This window comes from Pezoporus occidentalis, unplaced genomic scaffold (genome assembly GCF_034315485.1).
Source record: "Pezoporus occidentalis ecotype Australia unplaced genomic scaffold, CSIRO_AGI_Poc_V1 ctg1, whole genome shotgun sequence".
Taxonomy (NCBI): domain Eukaryota; kingdom Metazoa; phylum Chordata; class Aves; order Psittaciformes; family Psittacidae; genus Pezoporus; species Pezoporus occidentalis.
The window spans coordinates 9,721,102-9,747,073 of NW_026912778.1; the positions used below are offsets into that span (position 1 = coordinate 9,721,102).

At 35.6% G+C, this 25,972-nt stretch overlaps 1 long non-coding RNA gene across 2 annotated transcripts in view; it reads left to right on the forward strand.

The window, feature by feature from the left end:
• The window catches only part of LOC134166803 (uncharacterized), a 704,714-nt gene extending 679,217 nt beyond the window's left edge, over nucleotides 1-25,497 (forward strand). For both annotated transcript variants that reach the window (XR_009966019.1, XR_009966008.1), the window contains 2 exons: nucleotides 23,515-23,672; nucleotides 24,985-25,497. This is a non-coding gene — a long non-coding RNA (uncharacterized LOC134166803). The remainder of the gene's footprint in view (nucleotides 1-23,514; nucleotides 23,673-24,984) is intronic.
• The last annotated feature ends 475 nt before the right edge of the window (nucleotides 25,498-25,972 follow it).

A 25,972-nucleotide genomic window follows, 5' to 3' on the forward strand; every position in this document is an offset into this window, starting at 1 on the left:
TTCTCTTACATATAGTATTACAGGAGATTATTTATAACCAAAGTGGTGTCTATCAGAATAAAAGCCCTCTGATCCATTGTAGCTATGGAATAATAAATAGAAATAGGGTACTTTTAAAAATACATCTACATGAACATTATATGCACAATTCAGCATACTGAGTAACCCAAGCTCAATTCATTCTGCTTAAAATTTTACTTCAAAACAACTTCATTGTTTTAAGTGACTACATTAAAGCTTTTTGTGTTTCCTGCAATCTCCCCAAGCAGAAATAAAATCAGATTTAATTTATTTTATTTGCTAACACTGTGGATATAATTATTGCTGCAGAGCCTTTTTAATTGTTTTCAACTAGGTGCTTGTCTTTAAGTTGCAATAGACTTCTAATTCTGCATTGTTGATATTCCCTTGTTAATTTTGACAAAGCATCATAAATCCAGGTATTTAGGTTTATTGATTTTTGAAATGAGGTGATTAGTTGGAACATGGATGAATAAACTGATGCACAGCAAAATGAATTTTATGATTTACTGTCATTTGCAAGTTCCTTTGGAACCGTTATGTGCAAATTGTAAAATGTATTAAGAGGTAAGATATCACAGTTATAATCAACAATGTAAAATTTTCTCAAACAAAAGTACTCATGCAGTCTTCCAAAAAGAGTAATTATTGAATAAGTGTTTGATAGATGCAGTTAGTTTTTATTATAGATCATGCTTTTCCACTCTGTTTCAGTATGCAAAAACATAACTTAATAGACTTTCAGTAGCAGTCAGCAATGCTAAAGTTCTGAAGCTGTTGCATTATGATTTGCATTCAAATATTCCTGTGCTTCAGAAAAGGCATGCATATTTAGGAAGAAATAGACCATTTATCAATTTATACTTAAAGTTTATAATGGTTATTAACTACAGTTAATAGCAAACTAGCGTAATGTGTTCCCTTTATATTTGGTCATTGATATTTCTGGTAGTCTGGTACTTTTTTCCACTAGGCTTGAAAGGAAAGTGGGTTCAATAATTTTACCTGTGTAGTTCAAAGTGATGGTACATGTGCAAGTATTAACTTAAAGATGAATGTGTTGTGCTTTTATTTCCAATTAAGGACTTGAGTTTAATTATTAGAAAAGAGAGAGATAACCTAGATGTACATTCAGAAACTAAAGTTTAAAAGTTAGAGAGCTCGAACTCCACAGCCTTGTAGTGCCTTATTTTTTATTTTAATTTTAGGAAGAGTCTAAACATAAAGGACTTCCAGAGACAGGAGTCCCAACAGCTGTTTTTCTCCATTTGAATTACAATTCAAAGACCAAATCTTTCCTTGAAACTTCCATAAATCACTGCAGGCCTCTAGAAAGGCAAATTATGAGAACTCCATGTAGTGGTTTTCCTCTTCTGGTGCAGGAAAACATAAAATCAGGCTCTGCCTGTTCTGATTACCCACGTTCCTGTCTGCCCAAAGGTGAGCAATGCAAGCATTACATGCTTTCTTGCTTCTCTGAACCCTGGGCTGACATCTGCCTGTGGGTAAATCATTCCAAATTTGCAGCCTCCATTTTTTTCTCTACAATCCAAAAAACTCTAGATGAAACTTTGTGGAGCAAATCCACTTTTAGTTTAGTTAAATAAAAACCTCAGAACCTTAACACATGACATCTGCTGGTGTTTCTCCAGTCATTTTACAAGCATCTATAAGAAATCCTTTGTTCTATATTTTAATCATTTTGTGGAAGTCCAATATAACCATATGTTTTCTCGCAGATTAATAAAAAGAGATTTGTTCTCTTTTACAGTAAATTTAGTGCTAATAAAAAGATATAAAAGTTTATGCACAGAAGTAAAAAAAAAAATCTTTCTTTTTCTTATTTAATATCCTAATTTTGATGCCTCATGGAAAAAAAAAACTGATTTTGCTTTCTTGTCATATGTAATGTTTCTAATTCTGCATTTGCTTTCTTGCTTTGTTTAGCTCTGTGTAATACTGCCTTGATATACCTCCCATAAAACAGTAAACACTGCAAAGCAAACTCTGGATATAGCATGTTCAAAGTCTTAAATTGTTTTCTGGTATGAAAGACAATTACAGTGTGATCTAGCTACCTACAAACCATAATATCTACTTTTTGTTCTTTTCTCTGCTACTGAAAGCAGAGAGGAGCTGGTCCTTATAGCACAGGGTTGTTCTTCTGAATGGCTTCATCTCTTATCCTTGAGATGAATGGAAAAAAAATTCTTCACCTCTGCCTGGGATGGGACCAGTACTATGGCCTCAGATCTCTGATTTTCACATATGCTATTTAATTAATGCTGTTGTAAATATTATTGGCTTGGAATCTGTGTCACCCCTGCTCCCATCCTGGTGACTTGTGGAGACTTTGCGGACAATGGCAGGATTATTCCTGTTTGCAAAGTAGAGAGGAACCATGAGAGAATAGTACCAATAAGGTGAGTTTCTATTTTGTAGAGTTTTCTTGGGTGTACTTTATTGACTTGGCTTTGTCCTGAAATTTTATCATCACAGTGTGATGGACTTCACTGAACCTGCAGTATACTGCATATACTTGCGTGGATTCTGTTAGAATGAGCCCATGAGTTTATATACATCTTTAGAGCAAACAGTGTTTTGTTGGAAATGTCCATTCACATACTTTGCATTTTTCCATTTGTGGTGTTATGTCTTCACAGTTTTATACTTAATAAAAATTCATGGCAGGAGGGGTTTTTTTGTCAGTTTAAGAAAGGTGATGGAATCTCGGCCTGATGAAATGATCATATGTAGCTCCCACAGGGAACAAAGATGCATTAACAGGTGTGAAAGCAATTATGAATAACCTTGAAACTTTTTTTTTTTTTTAGTATTATGTTAGTTTTTCTCACATCTCTATTGATATCTTTTCAGTCAACTGTAACTTCAAGCTCCAATTCTCAGTTTCATTTGGTCACATTTACCTACCTTAATCGGTAGCTAATATAAGTCAACACTGTAACAGAAAATATTTTTAACCCTGCCAGTGGTTTTATTTTGCAGCTATTTACCTCGAGGCTTGCTCAAGGTAAACATTTAAACTGTTTTGCTGCAAGTGATCTGATGCTAGTTCAGTGGCAATAAAGTTACTTTGAAAACCTCAGGGCTTGTAACACTGAACACCTTTACAGCAAAGTGCAGGATGTTGAGCCACTTTTGCTGTTTGTTCATGATAATGAAATGTAAACATTACAGCTGCTGAGCTATGATCCATTGGTCAGCTGGGTACACAGTTCCTTCAAAGCTGAACTCTCTAGCTTATCCAAATTTAGATTCTCAGTTACCTACCTGCAAGGAAAACATGATCTACTAAGAGTTCCGAGGTTGTATTTTAAACACCTTGACAGGAAACATAGCGGTTTGGTTTGGTTTTTTTTTTTTTTATTCAACCTTTGTTTCAGAGGTGAAAACCGTATCATTATATGTAATTGGCTACCTGCCGTTCATTAGTGGTAGCATCATTAAGTAATAGGGGAACATTGTAGTGGCTAATCTTTCAAGCACTTAGCATTCACGATGACCTCGTTAAAAGTAACAAAGGTCAAGCTTCAGTTCAACAGAGTCCCCTGTTCACCAAGGAGACTAGCATAGCAGAGTAATCTCTGTGTGTCACTTCTCATTAATCATGCTACTTTCCTCTTCACAAAATTCCAGCAGATAATTGTTACTAAATGCGATTTGCAACACCCTGTGCTGTGGTTGAAGGACCAGAAATAAGCAAACAGATAAAAACATTGTTTAGCTTGCAGGCAGCAAGTGTTTGCTATTCAAAGGTATCAATGCATAAACATTGATTTAGCCATGAGCTTACACTTATAAAGCTTTTGCTGTTTCCAGAAAGCCCTGTGGTCAGGCTAAGTAATAGCCAAGGGCAAGTACTTTTACCTGCATAGCAAGGTTAGATTCTATGTAAATCACCTGATCCTGAAATGAATCAGTTTTCATGATGTTACACTGATTTAGCATTGCCATAGGTCACAACGAAGTACCCCAAATGAAACACTTGCGCATGTGGTAGGAAATGTGGTCCCATGTAAGGTCAACTGTATTGATATTGAATAAATATTTCATTAAGAACATAATTAACAAAGTACTTATTTTCTTTTATCTCAGAAATTTGATGCATGAGTTGGAAATGGCCTCAAGCTGCACCAGGGAAGGTTTAGACTGGAGATTAGGAACAATTTCTTCCCCAAAGGGTTCTCAGGCTTTGGAACAGGCTGCTCAGGGCAGTGGTAAAGAGTGACTGTCCTGGAAGGGTTCACAAACTGTGTAGGTGAGGCCCTCAGTGGTTTAGTGGTGGCCTTGGCATTCCTGGGGTAGAGGTTGGACTTGATGATCTAAAAAGGTCTTTTGCAACCTGGTTGATTCTATGATTCTCTATGCTATGAAATCTCTAGGATGAATTTATCTTAATTTCCACCTGCACCTTGTAAACTTCGTTAAAAGCTGAAGTTTTAGAAATACACTAGTGGAATTCCATAGAAAGAGATACTTAAACATTTGTCACATGGCCCAAAGTTTTATCAACCATTTGGCCAAATTCTGTCCTGTCACAAAAATGCTTCTGATTTTTTAGAATTTACTCTGCTGTTTCTTGGCAAAAGGCAGTATTTGATTGCTACTAACGAAGTGGAATTGCACTCCTGCATTCCTGTATTTGTGCAAAATCTTAATCTTACTGACATGCCTGTTCAGAGAATTAAAGACTACAGCAAAGTAAATGATAGTTCTAGTGTGATTGTTTAGCTCCATCACCTACATCACAGAACAGCTGGCAGTGAAAGTGGTTTTATTCACGGGCTCTTCAAATAGGTTTAACTTGTGTCTTACAGAAAATAAATTAATGCAATGTCAAACAAAATTCAGACTCAATCCTACTCATAAAGCACATCTTGACTGTGTAGCGAGAATTTACAGCAGTACAATTTCTTCAAAATATGGCTTTCAAAGGTGACTGGAAGTGTCTACATTTGTTTTGAAATACAGCAGAAAAGCACCGTCACTATCCTCAGGCTTCTTTTTTATATATATAAGTTGCAGTACCGTTTAGTCAATTCTAGATTATTCAGAGTAATAGGACAGCATAAATCAGATTAAGCAAAAGTCAAAAGTATTGACAATGCAAAAACGTGTAAACTAAACTTGAAGAACATGTAATGATGGAATGGAGAAAAAAAAATACTTAATGTCCATGAAGAATTTATGCGATAAATGATTATGAAAATTCTTCATTTAAATGATAAATAGGGTCAGAATGTACAGTGTGATGATTTGCATTGCAGATGGTGAGTAATGGTACCAGATTATACATGCTGCGGGTATATACTATGTTTGACTTGAGTCTAATTTAATCTGAGAAATAGGAATCAGCAGTAGAATTAAACAAATCTAAAGTCATAGAGCTATAAAACCAATACTGCTTGACATTAATAATTCAAGCATACAAAAGCTTTCTAGAACTGCACAGAACAGTTTATGCAATATGGCATTTCTAAGCATGATGACAGTATTTTCATTTGAGGTGATTTTGTTGACATTCCCTAAGAGCCTTATATTCTGAAAACTTTATCTTTTTTCTAACATTAGGCCATGACAAAATTTACATCTTTCTGGACTTTCAGAGCCAAAGGTCTGTTTTGCAGTTAGTAACCCTCACCTACACATAGATTTTAAATGTTGAACACAGTGCCTCCTAGCTTCAGTTGATGCTACTTTTTTTTTTTTGTATTAAAGAAATTGGATGGACAGTTAATCTCTATCCATGCCTATAACTCCTATCACATTCCTACTCAGTCATCTCGTTTCCAGCCTGAGAAGTCCTGGCTTAGTCATTTCTTGTATGAAAGCATTCATTCTTGAATGGTGTCCAAATGTAATACTGTTGCAGTATTTAAGTACAACTTAAGTACCATCTGCTAGTAGAATATTCTCTGCCAACGTTTCTCTCCACCACTTAATAAGAAAGGTAGTACTATCCAAAAACCAAGAATGTGTTCTCAGGTAGTTTGTAGTGCATGTCTCTTGGCTTCTTCAGCAATTGGTAAATTCAGTATCATACAAAAAGGCTGTTCTTTGTTTTCATTTTGAGGGGGAATTAAAGTTTTATGTTTTGCAGCATTGAATATTTTCTATATTTTTCATGGACTTTTTCAGTTTCCAATGTATGGTCAAGCAGCACAAGTGGTTTTAAATAGAATGCCATATTTCTGAGAGGAATTAAATCAACAACAATCCCATGTAGTATAAAAGCAAAGTGTAGGAAGAGTTAGGGGAGTTTGGATTTTTGTTTGGGTTTTGCATATTACATTTTAAAGAGATCTGGCAATTCTCACCTGCTATTCTTCAGAAGTAGTTGAGGTTAAAAAAGAAAATTCAAGCTGAATAGACAACTAGGCAATAGCTGGCTGTATAGTTCTGTCATTCATTTATTGCTTTTGACTTCATGGTATGTGGAAGAATGAAGGTCGAAGGTGAACTGGAAGGTGCTTTCTTTCATAAATGGCTTACAGAATAGATTTCCTTTTAGGCATCTTAATCTGAATTTAAAAGTTTGCATGAGTACTGACTACCCACATCAGCCCAGTCCAGTATGCTATTTGCAGTTAATCTATATCTGTATACATGGAGACAGTTCTGCAGAGCTGAACACTTTTCCAGACATAAACCCCAAATGCAAATTGAAAAAGTATAATACCTTTTATTAGTATAGTACAGGAGATTGAGTCTATTACGTGGAACATCTTGCCATGGATTGTTTTAGATAACCAAATTTTTTATGCTTCAACAACTGGCTGGAAAAATTTGAGAAAGTCTCAACAGTTGGGAAAGGTCACTGATTTCTGACTTGCACAAGGCTGGGAGCGCATTACAGGATAGTGTTGTAATGTGTTCACCCTGTAGCTCTTTTCCTGTCTTGGAAGCAGCATGTATGATCAGCCTTCCTTGGAAGACTTACATAACACATAATATTATTTCGAATGATTGGAATTCATTTTTGCAGTGCTTATTTTTCTCCTTCAAAGCTACAGCTGTTGGCATTGAAATTTTATTTCATGCCTCCCCTTCTTGAATAATCAGACATTGTTATTTGCTAGTAAGTAGTCTTGAATACTGATGTTCCTGAAATACAGTGAAATCTGAGGGTATGTAACAGGCAAACATGAAAAACATTTAAAGTTTATAGTGATAAAGATGAAATTTTAGGTGGGAATGCAGTAGTGGGTAGTACATGAAAACATTGGTGGGTTTGTGTAATATGAGTGACACTTTGGGAAGTTTTATAGATTCTCTGTTATTCCCTGACCACAGAATCAATTTTTATCTAAGAGGATTGAAGAAGGAATATTTTTAAAACACAATTAATGCTAAGATTTTGGGAAAGTAGAAAATAGACATGAGAAGAGATTATGCATAAGGAGATCTGGAGGGTTCCAAGTGTCAAATATGTGCTCAGCCAGAAAGTGCAAGGCATGGTTTTAATGTTTAACAAGAAGTTTGGGGTGCAAGGAAGCAATTTACATTTTCAGGATTGCAAAGATACCACATATTCAGATGGATATTTAAATGAGATATGGATAATTGGAAGTTTTATTCATATCTTTGAGATTTATTAAATAGTTTGTTAAATTTTTTAACCCTTCACATTTGCAGATCTATGTATTTCAGCAGGAACTACATTTGTGCAGTATTTTAATTGTCCCTCTGTCCTGATAGGGTAAATCTTTCTCAGAAAAACATAACAACCGAGGAAAGGAATCGTCAGCAGAGACAGCTTGACATTTGCACAAGCTGAAACAGAGTGGCTGAATGTACTTAGTGTTATAGTAGTGTCAGAGATACCATTCAAAAACTCCTGTGATACACAGCTGAAACCCTAGGTTTGATTTTACTGATCATACTGCTGTAACCCTATCTAGGCTGATGACCCTGAACAAGAGAGGGTGACTATAAACACACTGATACAATCTTGTTCATAGCAGTTCACGTACACGTAGTAATTAGTAAATGTAGAAAAAATTGTAAAAAGGCTAAAAATGTGTTAATTAAGATTTGTAAGTAACGGAATTAATTAGAACTCATTTTTAAACACAAAAGGCACCTTAAGATTCTTTTCAAAAAGGTAACACAAATTTGCACTGAATTTTCAAGGGGCTGGAAAACAAATCCTTGGACTAAATTTTTCTTTGGTTTAAGTTGAAAGAACTTAAGAAGTTAATGCACTTTCTAGCAGGACTGAACATATTTTGAATAGAAATTCAGTTTGCTTTACTCCAAGTGGGAATTTTAAAGGTACGGTCTGGAGAAAGAAACAATGACCATGTTAATAATATGATAAAAAATAGTAGATTGAAAATTTGAAGGTTAATATCTTTATAATTTAGCAATTCAAAGGCAGAAATGTATTTTCTGATTGCTAAATACTACCTGCTCAAAATAAAAACAGTTATAGTAATCTCCTAGATTTTCTAAAATGATCTAAAACCAGAACACACATTTTTTTCTATCAAATTTTAATAGCTAAGTTTGTTTTGAAGGGGACCAATTTGTGAAATATTATATTTCTATTCTCATTAGATGCTCCAATCAAAGATTTAACAAGTATTCAAAGAAAAACTGAAATTTTAATGTAAGAACTAATAAAGAAAATGAAGCATTGCCAAGACTGGTGATATTGGCACACACTTAAAAGGTTCATACCTTGGCTTATCTCTAAAATTATGAGTCCTTTCGCTGTAATCCTGTGGGGATATGTTTTATGCTAAGGACATGTTTACTTACTTGAAAAAAAATACAGGTTTCTGATAGCTGCAGAGATAAAGTCATTTCATAAGAGGTAAATGAAAGATAAAACTTATTTCTATGATGCAAGCACATACAAAATTATTTTTTGTGATTAAAAGCACAGAGAAGTGCATCAAGAGAGAAGTTATTTATTCCATTTACAAATTAGAAAGACATGGGTTTGTGTAAGAGTAATATTTAAAAAATTACGTGGTTTTGCATATGCAGTGGAAATGCGCATTATAATTATTATATAAAAGAAATACCCAATAAGCCTGTACCTGGGTACATTTTTTATTTAGAATATTTATTGATGCCCTTTGCAAACTAATTTGTGGGTTTGCTTCTCTTGTACATTATAAGGTTATCAATAGCTTGTGAAAATAAATAATGTCTTCAGTCATGTCCTGGGTTCAGCAGTAGCAGTCATTTTTCTCCTTCTTGGTAGCTGGTGCAGTGCAGTGTTTTGACTTTCAGCTCGGGAACAGAGCTGATAACAAGGATGTTTTGGTTTGTGAGCCTCATACTCTGCCAGGGAGGAGGGGAAGCCGGGAGGAAGCAGAGGCAGGACACCTGACCCAAACTGACCAAAGAGGTATTCCATACCACAGCACATCATGCCTAGGAGGTAACTGGGAGTTAGCCGGAAGGGCTGGGAGACTGCAGGGTTGGAGGAGGTATTGGTCGGTGCTTGGTCGGGGCGGGGGGGGGGGGGCAAGTTATCGGTTGGCTTGTGTTGAGGTGTTGTATTCTCTTCCCTTGTTATTTCCTTTATCATTATTATTATTGGTGGTAGCAGTAGTGATTTGTGTTATACCTTAGTTACTAAACTGTTCTTATCTCAACCCATGGGAGTTGCATTCTTTTTGATTCTCCTCTCCATCCCGGGAGTAGGGGGAGGGAAAGAAGGGGGGGGGAGTGAACGAGTTACCTGACTGGGTTTAAACCATGACAAGTCAGTTCACTGGATAGCTATTGTTTATCCAAGTTCTCACTTCAGCTAAGAAATTGTAACAGGTGTACTACTGTAACCTTTTGTAATTACTTTAATTATACTGTAAATAAAGCAGAACTAGAATATCCAGTTTTTCTTTCAGATTTCTCTAAGGGCTGTAATGATTTAGGGAGTGTTTACTGTACAGTAGTGGCAAAGTATGTTTTATTCATTTAAAGCCTATTAAAAAGACAATTGCAGAAGTATAAAGCCACACTGTGTAAACATCAGAATTATACAATAAGTAGCTTTCCATCAGCAAACAATATAACATTATGTAAAAATTCATTTTCCTCCAAAACAAAATCTATTTTCTATAGTGTTTCTTTCAAGGTTGGATTAGTAACACACATTCTTCCTAACTTTGGTGGATAAAGAGACTTGGATCCCTTAGCCATTTCTGGTACTGCGACTTAGAGCTTTGATTTGATTCTGATCCCTCGACACACATCATATGTTTAGAGATGTGTGAATTTGAAACTGGAGGTTGCCTGCTGACTTCTAAGTAAATAGGAATTTATGCAGGCACCAGCATTCTTATAATTATTTTGTTCGGTATCTTGCTGGATCACAGTTAAGAAGCACAAGAATATTCTAAGAACTCAATACATATGAAAATTTGTTATGATAGAAAACTGGTTTGCTTTTATCTCCATAAACTATGGATTATAAAATACATTTCATTATATCAGTGATTGTGGTAACAGCTATGGCTAGGACACCAAGAGCCTATCAAAATTTTCCTTGTAAAAGTGTCTAAAAGACAGCTTAGAAGACTAGAACACCCACTCTGTTTGGGGCATTGCTTTCAGACTCTCCCCTTAGCTAATGAAGATGATATGTCAGTAGCAGGTTGTATCTGTGAAATCTGTAAGCGTTGCGGCTTCCTGGTTTCTGGTTCCTCCATATCTTTTCACATATCTCTTACTAAACTTGTGATCTCACCTCTGCCTTCTTCCACAATAGAATCTGGTTTTTTTTAGGAGTTTGTTTCTCCCTGAAGCTGTGTAGTGTTGCCCAAAAAGAAAAGTGGATTTTGGATGCTCCCTTTCTGTGAGCCTATCATCCTGTTCTCCCTGCCAACATCACTTTCTTTTGTGCATTGCAGTCTCTGAAGTTCAAAGAAAAATGCTCATATTTTTCATGTTACCCTCAGCTCCTCTGTGCATCTGGCTGTCTCTTAATAGAAAGATACATGTTCAGCCATCTTCAGGAATCTTTACTACAAGTCCATTAATCTTCACATACTGCTTCTACTGTGTATTTCCAAAAATTCCAGTCCACCTGCATAAATTCATTACCTTGCATCTCTGCAGTTGCTAGAACGTCATGTAAACTGGAAGCATAGCCACTTCAGGCAATGAACAGAGTGTAACAATACTAAGTTGCTTTAACATTTTTCATTTGCAATTGCTTTTTGAACCACTTAGTCATCAAAAGAGCAGAAATCCCACCCACTTCTAACATAACTCCTGCACACAGAGAAGCAAAACACAGGTTTGTCCTGTATAGATTGTTCTATATTACCCTGATATTTCCTCTCCTAAAGTGATTTTCCAGGTTTTCTTTTAGGTAGATTTAATTCACTTTTGCTTTAGGTTATGCTTTCTGCTAAAAAAATGAGAATTCATTAATGAAATTATTTTTTTAAAACAAGCTCCTGACTCCTAATGACTTTGGTATATAAATAGACCACAAAACTGATGTAAGTAGCTACTGTCATCTTGTCTACAACAATTAAAGACCTGCCACAGCTAATGACACCACGTACAATGCAATTACAGCTGCTTTTGTTTCCTTTCTTCTTTACCTTGATAGAATTCTTTTAACTTTAACAGTTACTATTATATTATTTTTTGAACACGGTACTAGAACATGTTTTTTTCAGATCACTGAAAACTACTATATGAAGAATAAAGTCTTATTTTGTTACATGCAGACATAGTGCTTTGCAGAAGGCGAGAAAGTCTAAACTTAATGTGAATGCATTCAGTATTTATTTATCTCTCCAAACCCTTTCCACCTTAAAATGATTTTTTTGTTTTTCCTTAGAGGACATGTAAAGAAAACAAGTTGCTTGCTGTCAAAAGATCCTGGCAATGTCCTCTTTCATTGGTGTGATTCTATACAAGGGGAAGAATTTTAATGCACAGTAGTTCATCAGGAGAGACATCAACCAACTTATTCATATTAGGACATGAGTAAATTATCCCTGTGCATTCCATATAAATAGTGCTGTCACAGGATATAAATATAAAATAGAAATAAACGTGATATATACTGAAATCTTATCAGGCTCAAGCAAGTATTCTAATTGTGCAAGTAAAAAGAACTGCTGTAACAAGGGGCCTTGGTGCCTGCAGGCAAGTCTTTGATTCTGTACCTTTCTGTCTTGTGACATTTTGCACTGAATATCCTTGTAGTCTTTCTCAGCACAACTTAAAAGACTTCCAATAATTAAAAAAGACAAGAATAGTATCACCTTAGCTACCATTGTAGGGCAGATTCTATTACTGTGGGTATCACTTAAAATAAGCTAAAAAATTAGATGGACAAAACTGAAGTAGTCACTCTTGCAAAACTAAGTGAATGTACCCAAAGAACAGAATTGATAATGGCCACCAAAATGGTGTTCTGTTAAATAGATCTGGTCTTTGATAAATTAAATAGATTTATTTACCAATTTTATATTATCAAACTGTAATCAAACTTGATTATCCTTAATCAAGTGGCAGTACGTGGCCTCTTGATTTCATCTCAGCCAATACAAGAAAAGCCAATGCAAAAATCAGTCTGCAGGGTGAATTTTTAATATGAGCAGTAGTGCCCAATGCACTTTGTACTGCTCTTCTTGGCAAGGGCAAGATTACATATATTCATCATGCTTTGACATACTGGTGGTGTGCAGAGCAAGAGGGATGCTCTGACGGAACTCTGATATCTTCATTAATTTTTAGGCAACTTACCAGGTTAGTTCAAAAGTACTTAAGTATTATGTCTCTTTAAAAAATATCAGCATTCTGACCACCAAATAACTCTCAAATCTGCATTATATGCGGTTTTATCAATAATGCCAGCCAGATGCTCTACGACTCAGTAAGTGAATGTCAGCTCAAGTGGGATCTGAAAAGTAACGGGTTTGAACTAAACTGTCTAGTGTGCAGAAGCCTGTATGTGTTTGACTGATACTACTGCCAGTTCTCAAAGATACAAATTATGTTAAAGTTGGGGTGGGTTTTTGGGTTTGTTTTTTTTTATTTGCTTTTAAGCAGCTTCTCAGAAAACAGGAAGAGTCAGGGATTTCTCTTACTTCTTGAATAGCTTTAATTGGAGAGCTAGAACCTGTAGGAATATGTACAAGGTTGTACCCAGAGTGAATGAAACCAGCCAAAAATTAGTTATGATTCTACTTGCAACTTCTGCTAGCTGATTGTAGACTAAGGAATATGCTATACAATCTAAATGGCAGCTGGGGGGCATAAGCATGTGCTGTCTGTGAGACACAACACAACACTGCCCACTACTGCATCTGAAATAGTGTACAGCCCCCCTGTTGTCTTCTACAGGTGACATCCTGAAAGTTCAAGGACAGGACTGCTTAGGACAGCAGACACCAAGTAACATGGCTGGTTCCTTGTTGCATACGTTCCTCTCACACATGTTTCACACAGTGGGATTTACTACACAGTTGGTTTTATTCTGTTATAGGTGCCACCAATATATCACTTTTTGTTTTTCTTTCAAACAAAAGTTAAATGTCTGTCTGTTAACATTTAACATGTTATATCTCAAGTGTATATTGTGCTTTTAAAACCTACAAATCCTAATGTTTCTGTACTGCATCAATCACATGCCAAAGGAAACTGCAAGATCCAGATAGCACCCAGCTGCCTTTGCAGTCATAGCAGAATGCATGGTGCTATGACACACAAACAACATAGTTGTGCAAAATTCTGTTTTCTACAAACAGGTATAAGAAAAGCATTAAATATCAGATAAATCAAAAGAAACTTAAAAAAAAATCTGTTTCTCCTTATGTTGCTGCTATTCTAATTTAAAAAAAAAAAAAGAAAAAAATGGAAAATGCAAAGCCTCAATTCAAATTATTCAGAGCAAATGGGAAAGTTATTACTGTTTTAACCAACTGCTATGTTTCCACATGTCATTTGTACTTTCTCTCTTTTTCATTATAACCTAAAAAAAAGAGAAGTAATTATTTTTTAAGAAAGGGAGAAGCCAGAAATAAAACATTTCTTTGTATGGCTTAATTTTGTGTAATAGTGAAGAGTGTCTATCCAAATATGCATCCCCAAGACTGGGGGAATTCAGAGCCAAAAAAGAAATTAGAACTTGCTGTAGGTCCCTGATTCACATAGGTATGAAGTATGAGTAGTACTGCTCAGTGAGGCAGCACAACTGTGGAAAATCAGTATATGATCATGCAAATATAGAATATATCAAAATGCAGATGCCCAAGAAAGAAAAATCACATTTCTCAGAGTTTGCTTTTACAACTCTAGTAAAACTCCTTGAATTTTGTTTTACTTTGGTTAATACAAAAGAGAGAAGTGAGTGAAAGTGGTTAGAGGTTGTGAAAAATGTTAAGTTCTTCTTTTCCCTGCTCTTATCCTTATTCTGGTGAAAAGGGGCAGCAAGTAAGGAACAGCTTGGTTTCAATTCTTAGAGTTTCAGGAAAAGATACAGGATGACATAATGTCATAGTCATGCTTTATTTCACTCTAGCTGTCAGAAAAGAGTCTCTCTGAACTATTTTGGGGTTTGTGCTCTTTTTCAACATATTCATGTGCTTTGGTTACATTACAAACGATGACCAGTAAGGTACCATTACCATTTTAAGCCAACCAAAGACTACAGAAAACAAACATTAAAACAATAGTCCTTAATAATAATTGTGTAAAAGTGAATTTGGTAATGAATTTAGTTTCTGCTGACTTGTTAACTAACCATATGCTTAACTTCAGAATCAATCAAGAATTTCCTTGGACTTTAGTTAATTGGGTGACACACGATTTAAGTACATGAAGTGTGATAAATACAAGCTGTCTTGATGAAGATCACTGTTGACTTAGACAGTGATTGAATAAGAAGAACTGTAATAACAAATATGTGCATAGATATTTTAAAGCAGAAATCAAGCCAGCCTATTAGAATTAGCAACAGACAGTTTATATGGGTATCACTCTCCTTACTTAAGTACAGTGAGCAGAAACAGTGTCATGCACACAGAAGGACATTATCACACTTGCTATGAGCCACGGGGTAGAGGCAATGAAAAACGAATTTTCTTTTGTTCATTTTTGCTTTGCACTTTTAACAGAGGTAAATAAAAAGCTGAATGTTGCATGCATTTAGTTTCTGTTTTACTCTTCCATTGTGCTAGGATGCTGCTGTTGCTTTGTTTTAATCAGACTGAACACCCCATCAGGCTATTTTTATTTTGAGTCTCTGAAAAAACAGTTTACAAATTTGACTCCATTGATGAGAAGGAGCAAATATTCTTGCAGATCATTGCTTGGCTAAAGGGACAGTTGTATCATGATCAGTCAGATCACTTTGTTTTAAATCTGTAGCGTAAACTAGGAGTTTTACTACTATTTTACTACTATTTTACTATTGTCTAGACACAGAGATATATATAGAAAGAGTGTACAGTGAAAAAAAAAGAAAACCCATTGACTTTCTAGTGAATATTTTCTTCCCACAAGACTAGTTTGCAACAGCATTTGTAGTGATGTGATCATTAATCATAACTTACAAAGCTGGGGTAGCATCTGAACAAGAAGTGTGGTACTTGATTGGCAACAACTAAGACACAACTATAAAAATGACTGCTATATTCAGCTTGAAGGCTTTTGTAAGGGTAAGTTGATGAGAAATTCATCTGTTTTTCCAAGCCTTCAGAAAAAATTTTCCCACTAAGCGCTGCTGCTGCAAAGACATACAGTTCCAGTTTGACTTTGGGCTGTAACCAAGTTTATCAACTACAGGAAGTAAACAAAGTGTATTTCTGGTTATTGAAGTGATTTGGTACATTTTTTAAAAAAGCATTAGATTTGCTACTAGTTGGGCAATGAACTACTACTGACAAGCTTTGCAGCATTAATGTGCATGAGTATAGGATAGTAGCAACAACTCTTCTCAAGTGTTTCAGGTTTCAGCATTGCTGGGGAAAGGGAATATGTTGTGGTTTGGGTTTGCTGAAGGGTACTTCTACAGCGAGAAGAGGACACAGTACTGCTGGAAAGCCATGTGCCAATGTATTCAAGGTCCTGCATTTCAACTGCCTACTCAGTTCAAGAAGATGCAGGGAAAAAAAACCAACTATACTTAATTATGGTAAAGTATTTCAAATAAGGTATTTTTAAAAATCAAGGGGGATTTAACCACATTTTCTAGACTGGCTGGCAGTAATAGTGCCATCCACAACTCTGCAGATCACAAAAATAGAGGATTTTTACTCAGATGAACAATGACTAAAATAAGCAAACTCCCATGCTACATATAGTTTCTTTGTGGCTTCCCCACCTGGGTGGAACAAAAAAAAAAAAAACAACCCAACAACAAAAAAAAAAAACAAACACCCAAAAAACCCAAAACACAGCAAGCCAGGGAGTTGGGGGGACAGATTTTACAACAGATTCCAGAAAGGGAATACATGAGGTAGGGAGGGAGGGAGAAAAGGGGCACAAAAAGAGAGACAGGAATAAACTCTGAAAGGTGCACAGAGAGCTGGAACCCTGAATTAGAGCCTGCAACTTGGGAAGAAATCTCCTAGGGGCAGATTCATTCTTCTAGCAAGTTAAATCAGCTGGAGAGTGTGAGGAAAAGATGTTCCCATCTTCCTTAACATCCCACTGTCCAGAAAGATACCATTATGCTTGAGTAAGTGGCCCTATTGCAAAGCCTGGCTTTTTTTTTTTTCTTTTGCTATCTGGAAAGACTTCTATTTGCTGATGAAGAAAAGTGACTTTAACAAGGTCTTTCCTTTCTTCCCCTTAATACAGCAGCCAGCCAACATAAGTGGGGAAGTGCTAATTTATGACTCTTTTCTGGCTTGCTGTTGTTAAGGCAGTACTCCAACAGCAGGTGAAATCATTTAAGGGTGCTAAATAGTACCAAGGAAGAGCTGTGGTGGCCTTGTTTAATCTCCTTCTTGATTTTAAAGGTAGGGAGCAGTTCAGCTTTAATGTTTTTGCTCTCATTAAACTCCATTCTTAAATCTAAGGGGAAGGGGGGGGATTTATGTTTGAAGACATCATATTTACTTTGAATGTTTGCTCATGTTAGAAAATGATCTCTGTAAAGGTGTTCTTTTTGTCTGTGAGAGCCACTAATGGTAGGCAGCAGCCACCTTTATTATGTGAAGCAGAACAGGAAAGGCTAGGTTAAGAATTGCAATCTGATGCCATGTTATTAAGCCCCATATGTTGCAGCCCACAAAAAGGTGGTGTTAATGAAGAAATGTGTTCAGTGTGCTAAGTTTACTGGGGAAAGAACACATAACCATAGGAAGAACTACTCTTCTGGATTTATAGTTGAGTCTGTAGCAACCTTATGACTGTAGTCAGAAATGCTGCTACAGGATCTTGTTGCTGTGGAGTTGATGTGTAGAACAGATACCAGGTAGGTCTTTCTCAGACTACTAAACGTGTCCTGGTCACTCATGCTACATGTGCAAAGTTAAGGAGGTTTTGAGGCTGCCAGCAGAGAGGTCATAAAGCAAAAGGAAGGAACAGGAATTATAGTGCTCATATCACTTGTACACGCTGTAGGCTACCAGTGTAGTATGTAATTCATCTAAATCTACCTGTCTGCTTCCCAGAAAAGAAATGATACTTGTTGTTTATTTTTCTATTATGATAGGGAGCATGCTAAGAGTGCACCGTATTAAAGACTGTTCAAGGAGGTAGCAGTAGAAAAAAAATAATGGTTATTTGAATTTCTGTGAGAAACTAACAAAGTCCTTTAACATAACTTTTGTGTTCTGCAGCAGCAGGAGTTAGGTAGGGCAAGGCTATATCTCTGTCCAGTTGTAATCCTTTCAGTTGTAATTTCACAGATCATCCATAATCGGCTAGATTCATGTATATACACTTGACTGCAAAGCTTGAGTATATATCTTGCTAGCAGGAAAAGGAATAGATGGGGCTTTTTTTTTTTTTTTGTGATTTTGCTACTTGCAGGGTAGATAATTATTTTTCTTACCATATGAATTGTTAGCATATGATGATGTGACTAGCCTCAGCTTTAAAGTACTTCTATAGAAAGGAATAAAATATCCAGGCAGTGATGGGTGGATCACTGCTTTCAGTACTAGATCAAGAGCCTCTGGCACAGCTGCTGAATCCAGCATTCAGAACTGTTGTTTGTTTTTCTTATTTTAATGTTGTGCATCATCACTTTTAAATCAGTAGGACCAAAATACCCTTAATATTCTTGCTACAGTTTTTGCCTGCATATTTACTGTGTTACTGCCTTTAATTGTAGGGCATGAACTATTTCTTATCCATGTTATTTTAAGCATTGTTTGTAACCTTAAATAAATGTGTAGCATGTATTCAGGACAGTATAAAGTACTGCTCCAGGTGGCTTGATCGTGACAGATAACCTTATTTATTGTTATGACAGTACAGGGGCAAGCTGCACCTGTGGTCTCTTCCCCAGCCTGTCTCACAGGCTTGTCTTTCAAAAGACAGACCTTAATAGCACTTTTGCAGAATTGAATCCAGTGATTGACCTAATTTTAGACTGTATCTTGCCCCAGTTTCATGCCAATCAGTGCCTTATCCTTTATGCAGGCTTTACAAATGTTTCTTCAGATACTATATGCCACTATTTCCTATTTTATTTTACTTTTCTTAGTCTTTACCCTAGGACACTGATCCCTTTTTGATAGGGTGAACCTTGCAAGCCCAGCTGTAAATTTTGGTGGTGTTTCAATGACACATTTTTGTAAGGTTTTATGAGAAAGATCAAAGTTACAAAGAATATCTTCCTATAAAGACAGGTGTTATCCATTCTCTGCAGAAACACATCACAGGTACAGAAAAGGTTGAAGATCATAATAGGTTCTCTTACCCAGGTCAGTGGAACATGGCAACATGACTCCATACAAGTAAGCATGACCCATTGCTTGAAACATATTCTCTCGCGTTCAGTCAAGACCAGCTACTTTATATATAATCTCAAGTGTTTCTACCCAACCTTGTTGCATTCTCAGTCTCTTTCTAACACTGTTTTTCCTGTGCTGGCTTAATTCCTTCCTATGTGGTATTTCTTAACATTTTAATATCTTTTTGATAAAAAAATTCTGAAAAGAAAAAGAAGCCAGGTAATCTAGCCAAAGTCAGACAGACATAAATTTCTCAATTACTACTTCTTGCAATTCTCTCTTACTAAGTCTTGGTATTTCTATATGATATCTTATCCGCGATAATTGTTTTTGCTAAGAGAGTTCTATCCAGCAAGCCAGAATATGTCAGCCAGATAGAAGAACACAAAGTAATTATAAAATGTTACGGATATTTCCTTTGAACCCCACAATCAATAAATGTTTTCATACTATCGCGATATAATAATACAAGAATAATGTGATTAAGTTCTCAACTTCTTCAATTCTTAACAAGGTAATACTGTAATCCAACAATAATTTCCAATTGATAATGAAGGAAATGCAATTTTTTGTATGATTTGTTATATCTCTGCTGTGATCCTGTGAATTAAAAGAGAAATTGAGATTAGGAAAGTTAAAAAAATTGACAAATAGAAAGGCTCATTGGGTAGCAAAATGAGGCAGCAAAATTCTGAAACCAAAGTTGTTATATTTAGGTGCATCCTAATTTAAAACAAACTCTTTTCTTGCTCATTAGAGTCCATAGTGGTTGCTGTCTTGACAGTAGAAAACGCTGTGGTACTGCTGTCTGATTAATAACTTCCATTTGCAATCTGGGTGTTGCTGACTACAATAGAATAATTTTCAAAGTGACTCTAATGCTGTGCGATAAATGGATGGATTTCATGAAGAAGGCTTGATCTACAGATAGTGCTGGCTACAGAGAAATTGCTGTGTCTTGTTTTGCTATTACTAAATTTCTTTTAAATTTACATTCATTTTTCTTTATACTTTTATATTTTCCAGTGTCTTATATGCTTCTGTATGGTTCTTGCATAAGTATTTGTCTGACATCACTAACATTTCAGCAGGAACTGCTGAAGATTACAAATGTTAATGGGGGTTAAAAGCTAGGTAATATGTTTACTGGCTTATCTCAACCCCTTGTGTGTGCATATTGATATCCAGCTTTAATTTTTTATTTTTATGATGTTTTTCAAGAGTAATCAGTTTGATATTTCACTAGTTTACAAAGAATGGGCTATGATCCTCAAATTCCAAACCCAAGTCTGTTCCTAGACTGAATGGCAAGTCTGTATGCCAAAGGCTCCTCAGCTCTGAGCATACACCAGTTTATTCCTTACAGGAAACTCTCAGAAAATTTACTGAACTGTTAGCTCTTTAACCAAAGGAGATAATACATAAATAGTGGGAAATAGATCAAAATTTTATCTGTGTTCTGGTCTCTTTTTGAGGAAAGCAGAACCAGTAAAATAAAGCAGGAAAAAATGAACCCAAATAGAGAATTTTTTTTTCCCCAAAAAAAATGGTAAGTATTAAACATGTGAAAGCTGATAACTACACTTAACTTAAGTATAAATAGGAAAATATTTCTGGTTTTTTATGTTATGAATTTTGTGTTTGGGAACAGGAAAGACCTGATCAGTAGCAACAGGAACTGAAAACTCTGCACAATACTGTCTGTCAGTATTTGGCTAGAGTTATAAAAGTTGAGAAATTCCTGCTAAACACTTTTCTGCAAATTTAGATGTTAATGTTACACTAAAATTTAATTACTAGACATCTCTGAAAATCATGCTGTAGATTAATTACAAATAAATACAGATACTCGCCAACATGCCTAGGTTAGGAGCCTTGGTGCTCTATGCTCCCATTATACCAAGTGGAAAATCAGAAGTTCTTTTAAGTCTGATTTGATCTCTGGAGATGCCTCTCGCTTTCTCTGTTGACCACAAAGGAAATTTTGGTGAAGCTTCAAACTTTCAACCTTCAGTAAAGCATTCAGAGTTGGCCAGGAGAGTGCCTGAAGTAATTTTAGTCTTGTTTCTCTTTATGATTGACTGCATAATATAACTTAATTGCTGTATCATGTTCTTCATCATATAAAAAAACATTTTGGAATTGCCATTTTATATTATACTTGTCATGTGAATTACCTAGATTTAAAAGTGATTTTAATGATAATACATGATACCATGTGGTTCTCAGCAAGTTTTGTGTTGAATGTTTAGTACAACTGTGTTGACATTCTGACAGACTTGGTAAGAGCTGCTAGTAAGGAGTCTTGTTGTTGGTGAATCTGATTCAGTTTAAAGCAGGTCACAGATCTCAGTCACACTTCTGGAGATCATCCCGATTTTATTCTCTGAGCTAGCTTCGTTTATGGCTGGCTTCCAAAGCAGCATACTGGAGTGAGAGTTCAGAAGATGCAAACTAGGAAATACGAAGTAAAGAACTGAGAAGGCACTATGCTGCTAACATGTGATCTGTACTTTGCTAGCAGTCCTCTGGTTCAGTTCCTGACATTGTCCCTTGTGAATAACAGCAAATTAAATCATTATAAAATTGATATAATTGTTTATAGGAACAAAGATCCTCTGTCTATTCTGGAGTTCAGTGTGTCTATTATCTCTGCCATCCTCTTAATAAAGAGAAGCAGCTGACAAGTAATGTGCTAAATATGACAAGCAGGAGACTGCAGTTAATAAGATTCAGTACTTTACTTGAGTTCAGAGAAGGCAAGTGACAAACCCTGGATAACTTCCTTTTCCTTTCCACTTAAAAATACCTACCAGTGGTACCAGCCAATATTAAACACGTCCTTTCCTGAAGCGTATCGTCATGTGGAAAACAACTTAGATCTATAGAGAAATAAGTACTAGATTTAGTAATATCCATTTATCCATAGCAGTAGGATATACCCTACTATTCGCACTGTAGTACCTCAGTAACAATTCACAGAATAAAATCTGAACTTTTAAACATCAAGTTTCAGTGCTAACATTTGCAAGGACATATTGGTGTTTACTGCCATCATATTTGATTGTCTACTTACTCAAATCTTCTAGTACAAATAGTAATATTGCAAGTCAGCAAATTCTGGAAAGTTCTTCTATTTGTATTGGCTGAAAAAATTCTCTGAAATAGTATTTGGGCACGAATCATTAGAACTATGTAGTAATGACATTAACATAAATTTTCTGAATGATGTTATCATAAATTATTTTCCACATTTTTCTGAATGTCTTTAAAAGTCTGATTGTTCCCTCACTATGGTATTGGTTTCAGCACACACAATTACTTAAAAGGAAACAGTTTAAAAAATCTACCAGCAACAGCTACATCTTTTTGTTGTTGCATTTGCTGCTTGTTTTCATTACCCCTCAGGTATATTTATTAGGTAGAAAATTTATAGCATGTGTTTCTCAAACAAGTGTTTGAGAAAAATGTCTGTCTCATAACAGTACTTAAAAATACTTTGCTAAAAGACCATGAAATATAATAGCAATGAAGAAGGTCATAACACTTGTTCTCCTCTTCTAGAATGCATAGTAAATCTTTTGACATGCCTTCCCATTCTGCTTTTTTTCTGTGCAGTAGCCTTTATAATTATTGTTAATTGTATCACAATCTATGCATTAGCTTCAGTCCTTTAGTGAAGTACAGTATTTGTAACACTGAAATCCCATTTTTGAGTATTTTTCTTCTTTCTTATTTCCATATTGGAGCTTGAATTTATTTATTTATTTTTTTCCTTGTTTACTCCTTCCTAGACCAGTCTGTTGCTTTGGGGGTTTTGGTTTTGTTTTTTCATTATATTTCTTATTTCATCCATCAACGAACAAATTGTTACTTGTTCTTTACCCCTTTTCATGCCTGAGTTATTAGCTGACATGTTTATTTTCCAGACCAGCTTTTAAAATTTGTTTTCCTTCCTTTCATTTATAAATGATATAATCAATTATTTATACATTATTTCCCTAGTGAGTCCTAGAAGAATATTTGATTGTCCTCAGATAAATCATGCCACAAGCAAAGATCTCTCGGGCAGCTGACACCAGTTAGCCCAGCCAGTTTTTAACCTCTCCTGAGCCTTGACATGTCTAAGGACAGCCAGCAACTGCCTGAATATCGTATTGCTCAGTGAATGAAACTGATGCTTTGTACAAGCCCATTTGCCCTGCATTGTTTTGCCTCTTACATATGCAGCCAGAAGATAGCCTGGGCAAAAAAGTCTGGCTATGAAAGAAATACAATCTAACTTCAGCTGTGTAGTAACCTTCCCTCGACATGGCTCAGCACCCATAATTCAACAGGGCTCTAATAGTCACATTGACATTCATACCGCCTGGCTAAAATTAGAATGCTGTCCACACAGAACTTGTCCAGTTTTCTTCCAGGCAGAAATGAAGATACTTCTGTATTCTGAAGTACAAGCCTTTTGCATTGTTACTAATAATGTCCCATAGCTGTTCATTTTTTAACTGAGGAACTAGTTTTATGAGTAGATGACATACTGTCTTCTAGGCTCTAATTAAAACTTATTTTTGGTCCTTAGGTGTAATGTCTATTCTTCTGAGATGAGCTCTTAATTAATGCACAGAGATCCTGAAAGTCCCACCTCTCAACAGTAATGATTGACATCCAAGGATACATAAATTACACTAATTGAGCTTTCCATTTATACAGTTTTCTGCAGCCAACTCATCAGAAAAGGTAGGAGAACAAACCAGCATAAGAACGGTTATTTTTCTGTCATGTGTATTTTCCTGAGGGGGAAAGTCTTGCAGAACTAGTGAGCAGTTATTACCATGAGTGTCAACTCTTCAGGTTTCAGAAGTAACGTTTGCTTTACTATGAAAATCAGCATTTTTAATTCCATAATGTACAGTTGAATAATAAGACAGTATTCACTATTGAAAAACAAGCATACCTGACAAGTCAGTGCTCAATGCTTTGGATTGCTGCTAGTGTTGCATAGCAATAGAGACTTTCTGAACAGAAGTTGTTTGGTAAGGAAATTAGATACTTCACTGTGCAAGTAGTGTTTTGTCTGTAAATGTTCTCTTAATTCCGATCCACAGTCGGAAGCGGTGACTTTCTAGTATTTGTTAAGCAGTCGCTCATTTCTAGGATTCAATTTAGCATTTAGTTTAACTGTATTATTCTGGAGTCAGTTAAGATGAAGTCACTGAAGTCACTGAATAAAGTCTAATGTTCTCATCCAAGCTGAAGTCCATTGAAACAAAAAGTACCGGTAAGAACATGGTTGATGGAGGGGAACAAAACGCACTAGAATGTATCAGAGAAAGATTTAGCAGATGAATTTCATTGCAGATGATACATAGGAAGTACTACAAGCAGCCAAGGGAAAAAAAAAAAACAAACCTGGAAATGAGGCCAAATGTAAAGTTTTATCTATGTTTTAAACAGTAATCCGGGTTACAATAATATCTTATTTGGTCTTGGAAATCAGCTTTTGTCTGACCTGTTTTTATTTGACTGTCTGGGTAACAGAACACTTTAAAATGAACTTATTTATTCCTTATTTATAACTTTAATTTCTGGTGACTTATAACAAATTTCAAAGTGAAAATGGAGCTCTTAAAATGGACATTAGACTTTCGTGACAGAAATCTGTCCAGTTTCAGAGTTTGTTTTAAACTTATCTGGTATCTATACTCTTTTCTAGAAATAGGAAGCATTCACAGTATGGGGGGAGGGGCACCCAAACATATTTGAGATGATATTTTAGGATTATAGAAATGGAATAGAAACAGATCTAGCTGTTTGTATCTAGATGAAAAGTGAATAGATCTATGGGAAAGATGTAAACATAGATATATGTGTGGGCTAGGGACTGTTTAACTGCTGAGATGTTTTACTCTTCAACTGAAGTACGAAAGCTATAGAGAAATGTATTGAAAGGAAATCTAAACCCAGGATTGCATAAGGCAGGTGCTGGACAGAGGGAGGTCCCATCAAAGCAGTACACTGACTTTGTAACATCCCCTTTGTGTCCAACAAGGTTATGAATTTCCTGTGCAAGACTACAGAAGCAAGCAAACTGGGAGTATGGGAGCAGAGTGACTTAGAGTCCAGGCCTTTGTATTTCTTCCAATAAAAGTATGAGGACAAAATGAAACAAGACTTAAATTTAGAATTAGAAGAACAGAGATATAAGTGGAGGCTAGGGAAAAAAAGGGAAATGAAGTGTAAGAAAAATGGCGTTTGTAAATGCCCTTCGTATCTGGAATAACTTCATACTTTTAGGATTAGTGCAAAACTATTAGTATGGGTGTTGGGTTTCTTTTTTATGGGAATGTAATTTCATCTTCCTTGTGATATAATTTTTGTCCAAAGCAACCCGATGCAAACTTTTATGTTGCATGAATAGAGGCATAACAGGTATTAAGTAATTTTTTTCTCTTTATTACTGGGCACATGGAAAGAACATGCACTTTAATTTGGTTACTTTGAGAAAGGTGAATTGTTTAAAACCCAAATGGTTTGGTAGAACCAAAATGGTTTAATTTGCTAAGAAGAACAAAGATGCTTCTGTACAACATTATACAGCCACTGCGTGTCAAGGTCTGACTTTATTATCACACCTTCAGAATCTGTTTTTTATACTTCTGAAATGGCAAAAGCTCACTGTAAGTTTCATAGGCTGTATATATGTGGAAATACCTAGTAACAGGAAACATATGCATACACTGAGCATTGGCAGCTGTTTCAAACTGTAGTTAAAATGTATTTTGTGCTAATTCAAAATAATAGTTCTAGCTATAGTACCAGCTTTGAAGACCATAGCAAATGTTGGTTAAACTGAGGGCAATGTTTGTCTCTTGCTTATGATAATCAATTAGACATAAATGATAGGTATTTCATTTTGAGTAGTTGCAACAATAAATTATTCTTGGGATAACATGGTGGAGCCTAGTCTCCTTTGGCTTTTGGAACCTGTAAAATAACAGAACATCAGTCAAGTTAATAAAGTGTGCCCTTATTACACA